The sequence below is a fragment of the Mesoplodon densirostris genome, chromosome 12 (genome assembly GCF_025265405.1).
Source record: "Mesoplodon densirostris isolate mMesDen1 chromosome 12, mMesDen1 primary haplotype, whole genome shotgun sequence".
Classification (NCBI taxonomy): domain Eukaryota; kingdom Metazoa; phylum Chordata; class Mammalia; order Artiodactyla; family Ziphiidae; genus Mesoplodon; species Mesoplodon densirostris.
In genome coordinates, this window is record NC_082672.1 from 48,962,340 (window position 1) to 48,980,185 (window position 17,846).

The following is a 17,846-nucleotide window of genomic DNA, read 5'->3' on the forward strand; positions in this document are numbered from 1 at the left end:
GTTTCCCTAGGTGTGAAGTATTAACAAAAACTACTTACAACTCTAGCTCCCCTCTTCACTCCCACAGAGGTCCCAGTCAACAGTGGGAAAGAGGCAAATGCTGAGCCATGTAATACTAATTCTACAAGAACTTCAATTTTCTAATAGTGTCAGTGAAGAAGGCCAAAACGGGGAAAAACATTAAAATGTGAACAGAAGAGCAGTTAAAGAATTCTTAGAGGAGGTAGTCCTGTGAGGGCTGGAGAGTTTGTAGACTGTATTCAGCCCTGCCAACTGTCACAGGACGTGCCCTCACTAGTCTCAGAAGAAGCACGTTCCCTGCCATCAAGAATGCTGCCCTTCCAGAGCTGTATTTTATACTAGTAGAACCCTGCTGCTGAATCATCTTTACCTTTCCATCTACTCTCCATTGTTTTCATAATAGCTGAAGCACAAGGGGCTTCCCTGGTGGTGCAGTGGTTAAGAATCTGCCTGCCAATGCAGGGGACACGGGTTCAAGCCCTGGTCCAGGAAGATCCCACATGCCATGGAGCAACTAAGCCCATGCGCCACTACTGAGCCTGTGCTGTAGAGCCCGCGAGCCACAGCTTCTGAAGCCCATGCACCCAGAGCCCGTGCTCCGCAACAAGAGAAGCGACCACAATGAGAAGCCCACACACCGCAACGAAGAGTAGCCCCTGCTCGCCGCAACTAGAGAAAAGCCCACGCGCAGCAACGAAAACCCAACGCAGCCAAAAATAATAAATAAAAATAAATTTATTCAAAAAAAATAGCTGAGCACATGGATATTCCTTAAACACCTATCAAATAAGATTTAAATCGATTTCTCAGCTTCAGAATGGTATTTCTTAAAACACACATTTGATTTTATAAAGTAAAAATAAACCTGGCTATAAATGACATTACTAGCACTCTGCCAAGAAAAGGGGGAAGAGAAGGGAAGGCAGCAGTGCACAAGCAGCTATTTTCAGGCTGGATGTGTCCTGAGCTCTCTCAAGGAGACCTGCACCTCTTGGGAGGACAGTCTGCCAGTTGCACTCTACTCAGTGTCACCCCCCTAAATACCCATCTCTCCCCTGATGTGAGGAGACATGTTACCTTTAAACATGTTTGGTTTTATACAAGTGAATGAATTCTGATACCATTACTGCTCTGGAGTTCTGCTTAATAAGTAGTTTTATATAAGAAAATAGTCATGGATTGTTTCTAGCATTTGGGATCTGAGGAGGAAGTCATAAGATACAGCACTAAACCCACAGCATCTGTCTCATTTCCTCCCCCTCGTAACTCTGTTTTGTCACTTTGGCCAGCTCCAAGAGTGGCGTACAAAGAAAAATATCTTGTAGAGGAACTTTCAGATTTGTAAAATCAGGCTTCCGTATACATGTGGGGAGAAAATGTGACCAGGGAGACAAATCAAAATACCATCTTAGTGCCTGGGAGTCTCTTACTGACTTACTGCTTGTTGGAGGGAAGGACAGGGAGGCTGGGGGTAAATAATAGGTTAAGAGTGAGGAAACCCTGTGCCCTGGGGTTTCATATGATTGTTCATGGTAATGCAGCCCTTTGGAAAAGCAACTCATTTGGTCACAGATACTAAGAAGTTTAAAAATAGTCATATTTTTTTGAAATCTGAGGATAATGCCACCTGCCCTAATAGAGGCTTTATGAGTGGGAATGTGGCAAATGCAAAATAGTTACACAAATGTAAAGTATTAGTCATTCAATAAATATTTAATGAGCATTTAAGATATGCCCCACATTTTGCTCATCCAGAGAAACCAAGGTAAATCCCCTGTCCTCATGTATATCAGTCTGTTAGTAAGGACAGATAGTTGACATTGGTTTCAAGATGACAGATTTTTTGCCTCTTCCTCCTCTATCAGATAAACCCAAAACTAAAAAAGAGAATGCCAGAATTGATCACTGTTAGAGAACTCCAGGAAGGCTTAGCAATGTAAGAGCCCAGGTGGGAACTGAATATTTAAAGGGAGCAGTTAGTCTAGTAGGCCAGCACTAGCCCCAGGACCACGCTTCACCCACTAGTGGGCAGGCACCAGCCCTGCCTGGGGTCTCCTGGACCCTGACTCCGCTGACCCCTGAGATAGCACTAGCCCCGGGGCCCCTTGGGGTTCCACAGCCACAGCCACCTCGTGACCCAACCCTGGCAACTAGCAGGCCTCTGCATAAGGCAGGGCCTGGCAACCAACTGGACCAGGGGCCAACCAAGCCTACTAGACTGCCCACACCAGTCAGCCTGCCACAACAGAAGGAGCCACGCAGCCAACAGGAGGCATCCCTAGAGCATCCAGATCTGGTGATGAGGGGAGTGCACTGCTGGGATACATAGGACATCTCCTGCAAAAGGCCGCTTCTCCAAGGTCAGGAAATGTAACCAACCTACCAGATACACAGAAATTTAAGTTAGGGAAAATGAGGTGATAGAGGAACATATTTCAAACAAAGGAACAAGATAAACTCCAGAAGAAGAACTAAGTGAAGTGGATATAGGCAGTCTATCCAAGAAAGAATTCAGGGTAATAATCATAAAGATGATCAAAGAACTTGGGAGAAGAATGGATGCACAGAGCAAGAAGTTAGAAGTTTACAACAAAGAGTTAGAAAACATAAAGAACTACCTACCAGTGATGAAGAATACAATAACTAAAATGAAAAACACTAGTAGGAATCAACAGTAGATTAAATGACACAGAGGAATGAATCAGCTAGCTGACAGAGTAGTGGAAATCACTGATGCTAAACAGAAAAAAAGAAAAAATAATTAAAAGAAATGAGAACAGTTTAAGAGACCTCTGGGACAACATTACGTGGCACTAATATTCACATTATAGGGAGAATCCAGAGGGAGAACAGAGAGAGAGAAGCTGAGAAAAAATCTGAAGACACAACAGCTGAAAACTTGCCTAACCTGGGAAAGGAAAAAGACATTCAAGTCCGGGAAGCACAGAGAGTCCCAAACAGGATTAACCCAAAGAGGACCACACCAAGACACACTGTAATTAAAAATGGCAAAAATTAAAGATAAAGAGAGAATATTAAAAGCAGAAAGGGAAAAGCAAGAAGTTAATACTGGGAACTCCCATAACTCTATCAGCTGACTTCAGCAAAAACTCTGCAGGCCAGAAGGGAGTGGCATGATATATTTAAAGTGATGAAAGGGAAAAGCCTACAACCAAGAATACCCAGCAAGGCTCTTGTTCAGATTTGATAGATAAATCAAAAGTTTTGTAGACAAGCAAAAGCTAAAAGAGTTCAGCACCACCACACCAGCACTACAAGAAATATTAAAGGAACTTCTCTAAGCAAAAAGAAATGACCACAACTAAAAACTTGGAACTCATGAAAGGAAAAGGCTCATCAGTAAACCCAAATATACAGTAAAGGTAGTAAATCATCGACATACAAAGCTATTACGAAGGTTAAATCACAAAAGTAAAATCATCTATATCCACAATGAGCAGTTAAGGGATGCACAAAATAATTAGATGTAAAATAATGACATCAAAAACAGTAACTGTGAGAGTACAAATGCATGGTTGTTAAAACGCATTTCAAATTAAGAGATAAGCAACTTAAAACAATCATGCACATATACATACTCACTCACTCTCACTCTCTCTCTCTCTCTCTCTCTCTCTCTCTCTCTCTCTCTCTCACACACACACACCCCTACCTCATGGTAACCACAAACCAAAAAAATCTATAAAAGATACACAAAACAGAGAAAGGAAACAAAACCTAACACTAAAGATAGTCATCAAATCACGAAAGAACAAAAGAAGAAAGAAAAATAAAGACCTACAAAACAACCCCAAAACAATGAACAAAATAGCAATAAGAACATAACCAATAATCATCATAAATGTAAATTGACTAAATGCCCTAATCAAAAGACACAGAGTCGGGGCTTCCCTGGTGGCGCAGTGGTTGAGAGTACGCCTGCCGATGCAGGGGACACGGGTTTGTGCCCCGGTCCAGGAAGATCCCACATGCCACAGAGCGGCTAGGCCCGTGAGCCATGGCTGCTGAGCTTGCACATCCGGAGCCTGTGCTCCGCAACAGGAGAGGCCACAAGAGTGAGAGGCCCACATACCACAAAAAAAATAAATAAATTAAAAAAAAAAAAAAAAAGGCACGGAGTGGCTAAACAAAAACAAGACCTGTATATGCTGCCTACAAAAGATTCACTTCATATCTTAAAGACACACAAAGACTGTAAGTGAGGGGATAGAAAAAGGTGTTCTATGCAAATGGAAACCAAAAAAAGCCTGAGTAGCAACATCTATATCAGAAAAAATAGACTTTAAAACAAAGACTTCTACAAGAGACAAAGAAGGACTTTAAGGGATCAATTAAGGACTTTAAGGGATCAATTCAAGAAGATATAACAATTGTAAATATATATACACCCACGACTTCCCTGGTGGCGCAGTCATTAAGAATCCGCCTGCCAATGCAGGCAACACGGGTTCGAGCCCTGGTCCAGGAAGATCCCACATGCTGCAGAGCAGCTAAGCCCATGGGCCACAACTACTAAGCCTGCGCTCTAGAGCCTGTGAGCCACAACTAGTGAAGGCTGCATGCCCTACAGCCTGTGTGCCACTACTACTGAGCCCACGCATTGCAACTACTGAAGCCCGTGTGCCTAGAGCCCGCGCACTGCAACAGAGAAGCCACCACAATGAGAAGCCCACGCACCACAACGAAGAGTAGCCCCCACTCGCTGCAACTAGAGAAAAGCCCGCACAGAGCAACAAAGACCCAACACAGCCAAAAAATAAATAAATATATTTATTTTAAAATATATATATATATATATATATACACATATATACATATATATATATATATATACATACACCCAACATAGGAGCACTTAAATACATAAAGCAAATATTAATGGACATAAGGGGAGAAACTGACAGCAACACAATAGTAATAGGGGACTTTAACACCCCACTTACATCAATGAACAGATCATCCAGGCAAAAAATCACTAAGGAAACATTGGCCTCAAATGACGCATTATATCAGGCACACTTAGCAGATACAGATAGAAGATTCCATCCAAAAGCAGCAGACTACACATTCTTTTCAAATGCACATGGAACATTCTCCAGGATAGATCACATGCTAGGCCACAGAACAAACCTTACTAAATTTGAGAAAACTGAAATCATATCAAGGATTTTTTGTGACCACAACACTATGAGACTAAAAAAACAACTACAAGAAAAAAACTACAAAAAACACACAAATAGGCGGAAGCTAAACAATAGGCTACTAAACAACTAATGAACCACTGAAGAAATCAAACAGGAAACAGAAAAATACCTGGAGACAAATGAAAACAAAAACAAAATGATCCAAAATCTATGGGACCCAGCAAAAGCAGTTCAAAAAGAGAAGTTTACAGCAATACAAGCTTACCTAAGGAAACAAGAAAAATCTCAAATAAACAACCTAAACTTACACCTAAAGGAACTAGAAAAAGAAGAAGAAATACCCAAAATTGATAGAAGAAAAGAAAGCATAAAGATCAGAGCAGAAATAAATGAAATAGAGACTAAAAAACAATAGAAAAAAATAAATGAAACTAAAAGCTGAAACTAAGGACCTACTGTATAGTATAGGGAACTCTGCTCAATATTCTGTAATAACCTAAATGGGAAAAGAACTTGAAAATGAATGGATACATGTATATGTATAACTGAAACACTTTGCTGTACACCTGAAACGAACACAGCATTGTTATCAACTATAGTCCAACATAAAATAAAAAATTTTTAAAAAGAAAGAAATGAAATAGAGACTAAAAAAAAGATCAAAAAAAATCAATGAAACTAAGAGTTGGTTCTTTGAAAAGGCAAACAAAATTAATAAACCTATAGCCACACTCATCAAGAAAAAAAAGAGACAGGGCCCAAATCAATAAAATCAGAAATGAAAAAGGAGAAGTTACAATGGACACCACAAAAGGACAAAGGATCGTTAAGAGACTACTACAAACAACTATATGCCAAAAAAATGGGCAACCTACAATAAATGGACAAATTCCTAGAAACATACAGTCTGCCAACAGTGAACCACCAGGAAGAAACAGAAAATATTGAACAAATTACCACTAACAAAACTGAATCAGTAATTTAACAAAAAAAAGAAAAACCCTACAAACAAAAGTTCAGGACCAGATGGCTTCACTGGTGAATTCTACCAAACATGTAGAGAAGAGTTAATACCTACCCTTCTCATACTATTTCAAAAAATTTCAGAGGAAGGGGTGCTTTCGAACTCATTCTATGAGGCCAGCATCACCCTGATACCAAAACCAGGCAAAGATATCACACAAAAAGAAAATTACAGGCTAATGTCACTGATTTAAAAAATGCAAAAATCCTCAACAAAATCTGAGCAAACTGAATTCAGCAATACATTGAAATGATTATACACCACGACAAGTGGGATTTATCCCAGGGATGCAAGGATTTTTCAATATCTGCAAATCAATCAGTGTGATAAACCATATCAACAAATTGAAGGATAAAAACCATATGATCGGGACTTCCCTGGCAGTCCAGTGGTAAAAACTTCGCCTTCCAATGCAGGGGGTGTGGGTTCGATCCCTGGTTGGGTAGCTAAGATCCCACATGCCTCATGGCCAAAAAACCAAAACATTAAAAAAAAAAACCAATATTGTAGAAGCAATACTGTAACAAATTCAATAAAGACTTTAAAAATGTCCACATCAAAAACAAAAAAAAAATTTTTTAACCCAAAAAACCATATGATCACCTCAACAGATGCAGAAAGAGCTTTTGACAAAATTCAACACCCATTTATGATTTTTAAAAAAAAACCCTCCAGAAAGAGGGCATAGAGGGAACATACCTCAACATAATAAAGGCCAGATATGACAAATCTACAGCCAGCATCATATTCAATGGGAAGAAGTTGAAAGCATTTCCTCTAAGATCAGAAACAGGACAAGGATGTCCAGTCTTGACACTTTTTTCAACATAGTTTTGGAAGTCCTAACCACAGCAGAGAAGAGAAAGAAATAAAAGGAATCCAAATTGGAAAAGAAGAAGTAAAACTGTCACTGTGTGCAGATAACACAATACTATACATAGAAAATCCTAAAGACACTACCAGAAAACTATTAGAGCTCATCAATGAATCTGGTAAAGTTGCAGGATACAAAACTAATACACAGAAATCTGTTGCATTTATATACACTAACAATGAAAGATCAGAAACAGAAATTCAAGAAACAACCCCATTTACCATCACAGCAAAAAGAATAAGACACCTAGGAATAAACCTACCTAAGGAGGCAAAAGACCTGTACTCCAAAAACTGTAAGATGCTGATAAAAGAAATTGAAGATGACACGAACAGATGGAAAGATATACCATGTTCTTGGATTGGAAGAATCAATAGTGGCAAAACGACTATACTTCCAAAGGCAATCTAATTCAATGCAATCCCTATCAAATTACCAATGGCATTTTTCAAAGAACTAGAACAAAAAAAATTTTTATTTGTATGGAGACACAAAAGGCCCCAAATAGCCAAAGCAATCCTGAAAAGAAAAACAGAGCTGGCGACATCAGGCTCCCTGACTTCAGACTCTGCTACAAAGCTATAGTCATCAAAACGGTATGGTACTGGCACAAAAACAGAAATCGATCAACAGAACAGGGCAGAAAGCCCAGAAATAAACCCATGCACCTATGGTCAATTAATCTATGACAAAGTAGGCAAGACTATACAATGGAGAAAAGACAGACTCTTCAATGAATGGTGCTGGGAAAACTGGACAGCTACATTTAAAAAAATGATATTAGAACACTCTTTAACCCCATACACAAAAATAAACTCAAAACGGATTAAAAACCTAAATGTAAGACCGGATACTATAAAACTCTTAGAGGAAAACATAGGCAGAACACTCTCTGACATAAATCGCAGCAATATCTTTTTTGATCTGTCTCCCAGAGTAATGGAAATAAAAACAAATGGGACCTAATTAAACTCAAAAGCTTTTGCACAGCAAAAGAAACCATAAACAAAATCAAAAGACAACACACAGAATGGGAGAAAATATTTACAAGCAATGCAACCAACAAGGGATTAATCTCCAAAATTTACAAAGAGCTCATGTGGCTTAATATCATAAAAACAAACAATCCAATCAAAAAATGGGCAGAAGACCTATATAGACATTTCTCCAAAGAAGACATACAGATGACCAACAGGCACATGAAAAGATGTTCAACATCACTAATTATAAGAAAAATGCAAATCAAAACTATAATGAGATATCACCTCACACTGGTCAGAATGGCCATCATCAAAAAATCTACAAACAAAAAATGCTGGAAAGGGTCTGGAGAAAAGAGAACTCTCCTATACTGTTGGTGGGAATGTAAATTGGTACAGCCACTATGGAGAACAGTATGGAGGTTCCTTGAAAAACTAAAAATAGAGCTACCATATGATTCTGCAATCCCACTCCTAGGCATATATCCAGAGAAAAACATGGTCTGAAAGGATACATGCAACCCAGTGTTCACTGCAGCACTGTTTACAATAGCCAAGACAAGGAAACAACCTAAACGTCCATCGACAGAGGAATGGATAAAGATGATGTGGTACATATATACAATGGAATATTACTCAGCCATTAAAAAGAATGAAATAATGCCATTTGCAGCAACATGGATGGACCTAGAGATTGTCATACTGAGTGAAGTAAGTCAGACAGAGGAAGACAAATATCATGTGATATCGCTTATATGAGGAATCTAAAAAACAATGATACAAATGAACTTATTTACAAAACAGAAACAGACTCACAGACTTAAAGAATGAACTTCTGGTTACCAGGGAGGAAGGGTGGGGGCGTGGGATAGTTAGGGAGCTTGGGATTGACATGTACACACTGCTATATTTAAAATGGATAACCATAAAGGAGGCAAGAATATACAGTGGAGAAAAGACAGCCTCTTCAATAAGTGGTGCTGGGAAAACTGGACAGGTACATGTAAAAGTATGAAATTAGAACACTCCCTAACACCATATACAAAAATAAAGTTAAAATGGATTACAGACCTAAATGTAAGGCCAGACCCTATCAAACTCTTAGAGGAAAACATAGGCAGAACACTCTATGACATAAATCACAGCAAGATCCTTTTTGACCCACCTCCTAGAGAAATGAAAATAAAAACAAAAATAAACAAATGGGACCTAATGAAACTTCAAAACTTTTGCACAGCAAAGAAAACCATAAACAAGACCAAAAGACAACCCTCAGAATGGGAGAAAATATTTGCAAATGAAGCAACTGACAAAGGATTAATCTCCAAAATTTACAAGCAGCTCATGCAGCTCAATATCAAAAAGACAAACAACCCAATCCAAAAATGGGCAGAAGACCTAAATAGACATTTCTCCAAAGAAGATATACAGATTGCCAACAAACACATGAAAGAATGCTCAACATCATTAATCATGAGAGAAGTGCAAATCAAAACTACAATGAGATATCATCTCACACCAGTCAGGATGGCCATCATCAAAAAATCTAGAAACAATAAATGCTGGAGAGGGTGTGGAGAAAAGGGAACCCTCTTGCACTGTTGGTGGGAATGTGAATTGGTACAGCCACTATGGAGAACAGTATGGAGGTTCCTTAAAAAACTAAAAATAGAACTACCATATGACCCAGCAATCCCACTACTGGGCATATACCCTGAGAAAACCATAATTCAAAAAGAGTCATGTACCAAAATGTTCACTGCAGCTCTATTTACAATAGCCAGGAGTTTGAAACAACCTAAGTGTCCATCATCCGATGAATGGATAAAGAAGATGTGGCACATATATACAATGGAATATTACTCAGCCATAAAAAGAAACGAAATTGAGCTATTTGTAATTAGGTGGATAAACCCAGAGTCTGTCATACAGAGTGAAGTAAGTCAGAAAGAGAAAGACAAATACCATATGCTAATACATATATATGGAATTTAAGGGAAAAAAATGTCATGAAGAACCTAGGGGTAAAACAGGAATAAAGACACAGACCTACTTGAGAATAGACTTGAGGATATGGGGAGGGGGAAGGGTAAGCTGTGACAAAGCGAGAGAGACGCATAGACATATATACACTACCAAACGTAAGGTAGATAGCTAGTGGGAAGCAGCCGCATAGCACAGGGAGATCAGCTCGTTGCTTTGTGACCGACTCGAGGGGTGGGATAGGGAGGGTGGGAGGGAGGGAGACACAAGAGGGACAGGATACGGGAACAGATGTATATGTATAACTGATTCACTTTGTTATAAAGCAGAAACTAATACACCACTGTGAAGCAATTATACTCCAATAAAGTTGTAAAAACAATTTAAAAATAAATAAATAAACTTTCAACACTAACTTATGATGTTCAAAGTCAAGGCAGAGGTTAATCTTTGGGGAGGGTAATGACTGGAAGGAGACACGAAAGAGCTTCTAGGATGCTGAGAATATTCTGTTTCTTGAGCTGGGTCCCAGTTACATGAGTGTTTTCACTTGTGAAAATTTATGGATCCACAAAAATATGTGCAGTATTTCATATGTATGTTATACTTCAATAAAAATTTGGCAAGGAGGCCTCATATAAACTAGGGGTTAGAAGACCTTCCCAACCAAAGTTGGAAATCTAGGAGATCAAAAAGATAGACATTTTTGCATAAAGATATTTTAAAAGCACGTTTATGGCAAAAGACACTGTAAGCAATGTCAAGAACAAACATTAGATTTGGAAAAAATATGTGTAATACAGCTGATAGTCATAGCTGTAATATGTAAAGAGCTTTTACCCATTGATAAGATAACCCAATGGAGAAATAAACAAAATGATAGTAATGCAAGTCAGAGAAGAAAATTATCCAACTATATGGGAAGATGCTTAAATTCATTAGAATTCTGGGTAATGTAAATTAAAGTAGTAATAAGATACCAGTTTGCACCTTTCAGGCTGGCAAAATTATAAAGGGCTTCTATACCTATTGCATATGGGGGAAAAGTGTGCACTTAATCATTGCTGGTGGAGGGGGGCGGTGGTGGTGGTGGGATGAACTGGGAGATTGGGATTGACATATATACACTAATATGTATAAAACAGACAACTCTTAAGAACCTGCTGTATAAAAAATAAATAAAATTAAATTTAAATAAATAAATAAATAAAAAGAATGAAATAATGCCATTTGCAGCAACATGGATGGACCTAGAGATTGTCATACTGAGTGAAGTAAGTCAGACAGAGGAAGACAAATATCATGTGATATTGCTTATATGAGGAATCTAAAAAAACAATGATACAAATGAACTTATTTACAAAACAGAAACAGACTCACAGACTTAAAGAATGAACTTCTGGTTACCAGGGAGGAAGGGTGGGGGCGTGGGATAGTTAGGGAGCTTGGGATTGACATGTACACACTGCTATATTTAAAATGGATAACCATAAAGGAGGCAAGAATATACAGTGGAGAAAAGACAGCCTCTTCAATAAGTGGTGCTGGGAAAACTGGACAGGTACATGCAAAAGTATGAAATTAGAACACTCTCTAACACCATACACAAAAATAAAGTTAAAATGGATTACAGACCTAAATGTAAGGCCAGACCCTATCAAACTCTTAGAGGAAAACACAGGCAGAACACTCTGTGACATAAATCACAGCAAGATCGTTTTTGACCCATCTCCTAGAGAAATGGAAATAAAAACAAAAATAAACAAGTGGGACCTAATGAAACTTCAAAGCTTTTGCACAGCAAAGAAAACCATAAACAAGACCAAAAGACAACCCTCAGAATGGGAGAAAATATTTGCAAATGAAGCAACTGACAAAGGATTAATCTCCAAAATTTACAAGCAGCTCATGCAGCTCAATATCAAAAAGACAAACAACCCAATCCAAAAATGGGCAGAAGACCTAAATAGACATTTCTCCAAAAAAGATATACAGATTGCCAACAAACACATGAAAGAATGCTCAACATCATTAATCATTAGAGAAATGCAAATCAAAACTACAATGAGGGCTTCCCTGGTGGCGCAGTGGTTGGGGGTCCGCCTGCCGATGCAGGGGACAAGGGTTCGTGCCCCGGTCCGGGAAGATCCCACATGCCGCGGAGCGGCTGGGCCCGTGAGCCATGGCGGCTGAGCCTGCGCGTCCGGAGCCTGTGCTCCGCAACGGGAGAGGCCACAACAGTGAGAGGCCCGCGTACCGCAAAAAAAAAAAAAAAAAAAAAAACTACAATGAGATATCATCTCACACCGGTCAGAATGGCCATCATCAAAAAATCTAGAAACAATAAATGCTGGAGAGGGTGTGGAGAAAAGGGAACCCTCTTGCACTGTTGGTGGGAATGTGAATTGGTACAGCCACTATGGAGAACAGTATGGAGGTTCCTTAAAAAACTAAAAATAGAACTACCATATGACCCAGCAATCCCACTACTGGGCATATACCCTGAGAAAACCATAATTCAAAAAGAGTCATGTTCATTGCAACTCTATTTACAATAGCCAGGACATGGAAGCAACCTAAGTGTCCATCAACAGATAAATGGATAAAGAAGATGTGGCACATATACATAATGGAATATTACTCAGTCATAAAAAGAAACAAAATTGAGTTATTTGTAGTGAGGTGTATGGACCTAGAGTCTGTCATACAGAGTGAAGTAAGTCAGAAAGAGAAAAACAAATACTGTATGCTAACACATATATATGGAATCTAAGAAAAAAAATGTCATGAAGAACCTAGGGGCAAGACGGGAATAAAGACACAGACCTACTAGAGAATGGACTTGAGGATATGGGGAGGGGGAAGGGTAAACTGTGACAAAGTGAGTGAGTGGCATGGACATATATACACTACCAAACGTAAGGTAGATAGCTAGTGGGAAGCAGCCGCATAGCACAGGGAGATCAGCTCAGTGCTTTGTGACCACCTAGAGGGGTGGGATAGGGAGGGTGGAAGGGAGGGAGACGCAAGAGGGAAGAGATATGGGAACATATGTATATGTATAACTGATTCACTTTGTTATAAAGCAGAAACTAACACACCATTGTAAAGCAATTATACTCCAATAAAGATGTTAAAAAATAAAACAAAATAAAATAAAATGGATAACCAACAAGGACCTACTGTATAGCACAGGGAACTCTGCTCGATATTATGTAACAACCTAAATGAGAAAAGAATTTGCAAAGAATAGATACATGTATATATATAACTGAATCACTTTGCTGTATACCTGAAACTAACAATATTGTTAATCAACTATACTCCAACATAAAATAAAAAGTTAAAAAATATATGACCATCTCAACAGATGCAAAAAAAGCTGCTGACAAAATTCAACACCCATTTATGATAAAAATTCTCCAGAAAGTGGGCATAGAGGGAACCTACCTCAACATAATAAAGGCCAGATATGATAAACGTACAGCCAGCATCATACGCCGTGGGGAAAAGCTGAAAGCATTTCCTCTAAGGTCAGGAACAAGGATATCCACTGTCGCCACTTTTATTTAACATAGTTTTGGAAGTCCTGACCACAGCAATCAGAGAAGAAAAAGAAATAAAAGGCATCTAAATCAGAAAGGAAAAACTGCACTGTGTGTAGATGACATGATACTATAAATAGAAAATCCTAAAGATGCTACCAGAAAACTACTAGAGCTCATCAATAAATTCAGTAAAGTTTCAGGATACAAAAATCAATATACAGAAAAACTGCTGTTTCTAGACACTAAAAACAAACAGAAAGTGAAATTAAGACAACAGTCCTTTTTATAATTTACAATTGCTCAAAAAGAATAAATAAATAAATAATAAATTTAACCAAGGAGGTAAAAGCCCTATACAGTGAAAACTGTAAGACACACACTGATAAAAGAAATTGAAAACACAAATAAATGGAAAGATATTCCATGCTCATGGACTGAAAGCATTAATATTGTTAGAATGTCCATACTACTCAAAGAAATCTACAGATTCAATGCACTCCTGATCAAAATTCCAATGGTATTTTTCACAGAAATAGAATAAACAATTTAAAAATTTGTATGGAAGCACAAAAACCCCAGGTAGCCAAAGCCATTTTGAGAAAGAAGAACAAAGCTGGAGGTATCATGCACCCTGGTTTCAAACTATATTATAGAGCTACAGTAATCAAAACAGTATGGTGTGTGTGTGTGGGGGGGGAGATACATAGATCAATGAAACCTATAGAGAGCCCAGAAATAAACCCACACATATATGATCAATTAATTTACAACAGAGGAGTCAAGAGGATACAATGGGGAAAGGATAGTCTCTTCAATAAATGGTGCTGGGAAAACTGGATAGCTACCTGCAAAAGAATGAAACTGGACCACTGTTTTACACCATACACAAAAATTAACTCAAAATGGATTAAAGACTTGAATGTAAAATGTTAAACCATAAAAATCCTAGAAGAAAACAGGCAGTAAGCATCCTGACATCTGTCTTGGCTATGGTTTTCTGGATTTGACACCAAAAGCAAAGGCAACAAAAGCAAAAATAAACAAATGGGACAATATTAAAAAGTTTCTGCACAGCACAGGAAACCATCAACAAAACAAAATGGCAACCTACCAAATGGGAGAAAATATTTAATATCCAAAATATATACAGAACTCACATAAATAAATAGGAAAATAAGGCAATCTGACCTAAAAACAGGCAGGGGATCGGAATCGACATTTTTCCAGAGAAGACATACAGATGGCCTATAGTTATTTGAAAAGGTGCTCAGCATCATTATTCATCAGGGAAATGCAAATCAAAATCAAAGAGAGATCACCTCACATCTGTTAGAATGGCTATTATCAAAAAGGTATGAAATAACAAGTATAAGCAAAGATGTAGAGAAAACGGAACACTTGTGCACTGTTGATGGAATTGTAAATTGGTGCAGCCACTATGGTGAACAGTATGGAGTGTCTTCAAATAGAATACAACTATCATATGATCCATCAATTTCACTTCTGGGTATTTTTCAAAGAAAATTAAATCACTTTCTTGAAAAGATATATGCATGTCTATGTTCACTGCAGCATTACATACAACAACCAAGACATGGAAACAACCTAAGTGTCTATCAACAGATGAATGGATAAAGAAAATGTGATATGTATGTATGTGTATGTGTATGTGTGTGTGTGTGTGTGTGTGTGTGTGTATGGTGGAATATCAATCATAAAAAAGAAAATCCTGCCATTTGCAACTACGTGAATGGACCTTACAGTATTATGCTAAGTGAACTAACTCAGAGAAAGACAAATACTGTATAATATCACTTTTATGTGGAACCTAAAAAAAAAAAAAGCTGAACTCATAGATACATAGTACAGATTGGTGATTGCCAGAGGTGGGGGATGAGGAGTAGGCAAAATGGGTGAAGGGGGTCAAAGGGTAAAAACTTCCAGTTATAAAATAAATAAGTCCTGCGGATATAAAATACAGCATGGTGACTGTAGTTAACAGTAGCGTACTGAGCACAACAAAGGAAACCATAAACAAAAGGAAAAGACAACTCACAGAATGGGAGAAAATATTTGCAAACAAAGGGACCAACAAAGGATTAATCTCCAAAATATACAAACAGCTCACGCAGCTCTATGTCAAAAGAAAACAACCCAATCAAAAAATGGGCAGAAGATCTAAAAAGACATTTCTCCAAAGACAACATACAGATGGCCAAAAAGCACATGAAAAGATGCTCAACATCACCAGTTATCAGAGAAATGCAAATTAGAACTACACTGAGGTATCACCTCACACCAGTCAGGACGGCCATCATCAAAAAATCTACAAACAATAAATGCTGGAGAGGGTGTGGAGAAAAGGGAACCCTCCTATACTGCTGGTGGGAATGTAAATTGGTAAAACCACTATGAAGAACAGTATGGAGGTTCCCTAAAAACTAAAAACAGAACTACCGTATGACTGAGCAATCCCACTCCTGGGCATATATCCAGAGAAAATTCTAATTCGAAAAGATACATGCACCCCAATGTTCATAGCAGCACTATTTACAATAGCCAAGACATGGAAGCAACCTAAATGTCCATCAACAGGGGAATGGATGAAGAAGATGTGGTACTTATATACAATGGACTATTGCTCAGCCATAAAAAAAGAATGAAATAATGCCACTCTCAGGCCTAATCAAGTTCATGGAAGATGAAATGGGCACGTTAACAATAAACCAAGCCCCTGCTTCTTCATGGAAAGCGTTGGGGACCCTTGGACATTGCGGTCAGTTATGCCTGAAATCCTATCATATCTCGCCCAATGCCAAGGCTTCTAGAGGTTTTTATTTATGAGGAGCCAGAAAAGGCCAAGCTTTGCCCACAGTCCCTGGCATGAGGCAAAGGTACAAGAGGATCCCTGCACAGAGTGAAGTGCACAGCTGTAAACTAGGTCACTGAAAGCAGAGATCGTAGTAGTCAAATAAGGACACCAGGAATGTTACTTATAACTGCTCCCATAAAGACAAGGGAGAATGTGATCATTTAGTTTCTCTCAGCTTAAACATCCCACCTTAAAAAATATCCTTTCCCAAGACTCCAGTGAAGTATGAAGGGGGTGGGGAAGTTGCTGTATACCTGGATCATGATCCAAGTTAGAAGTATTTAACCAAATTATCACCATAGTTGTTGTAAACAAGTTTAAAAATAGGCAGTCTTTCAGCTGCTGGGTGCTATACAGAAGAGAAGCAAGGAGAGGCATCCCAGTTTCTGCCTGATGTGCAATTTTAAAAATCTCCTTTCCATTCTGAAACAGACATATCTGTAATCCTCTTAATTAGGGAAGTATCATTCCAATAAAATATTAACTAAAATATGCAGCTAGTAATAGCTTCTTTGGTAGACTTTTAAGTTTAACAATTAGGTCATAAACTTCTTAAGAGGAACTGAAGGACCAAAAGTGCTAGATGTCATCAAAGATATTAGACGTCATTTCTAAAATACCTATGTGAAGTGAAAATAAAATACTATTCACATTTTAGGGACCAATACACTATCACATACATTTTGGAGCACTCACAAGCCAAAATCTAGAAATAATCTTAACTAATTTCTGGAGAGATGCCAAACTCACTTTTAAACATCCAGGAAATGCAATGAGACACAAATCTTATCTTAAAGCAGTATTAGTATTTACTTATATCAATATTTTACTCATACAAGCTTTTACATTGTACAAAGCCACGTAAACAGTGAACAGGCTTAAATCCGGATGTAGTAAATCTACAAGATCACCACCCCTACTCCATTAAGCCCCCCACATCAAAACTGACTAGCAAAAACCTCTCGAGAAGGGCAACCTCCAAAAGGTCCGGGTTTGATTTTGTTTTGGGCAGAATTTCAAACAGTATTGGTTACTCCCTTTAACTGACCAAGCAGCAGCAGAGGTCACAGGAAATAGGAGAGTTCTTCTTCTCCATTTTTCCTTCAGAGAAAGCACACAGAATTTCAAGCATCCGTAAAAGAAGCAAGACGTAACCAAGCTGTAAATTAGCCTTTAAAAACCACTGTTAACTAGCAGAAGTTCCAGTTCTTTGCATTGATAAAAGCAGGGGTTCTCAATCTCTACTGCACATTACATTACCAGGGGTACTTCCAAAAACATCAATACTCAGGCTCCACTTCAAAGCAATTAAATTCTTATTTAAGTGAAAATGCTGGCATCAGTAGTTTTTGAACACTCCTAGGTGATTCTAACAGCAG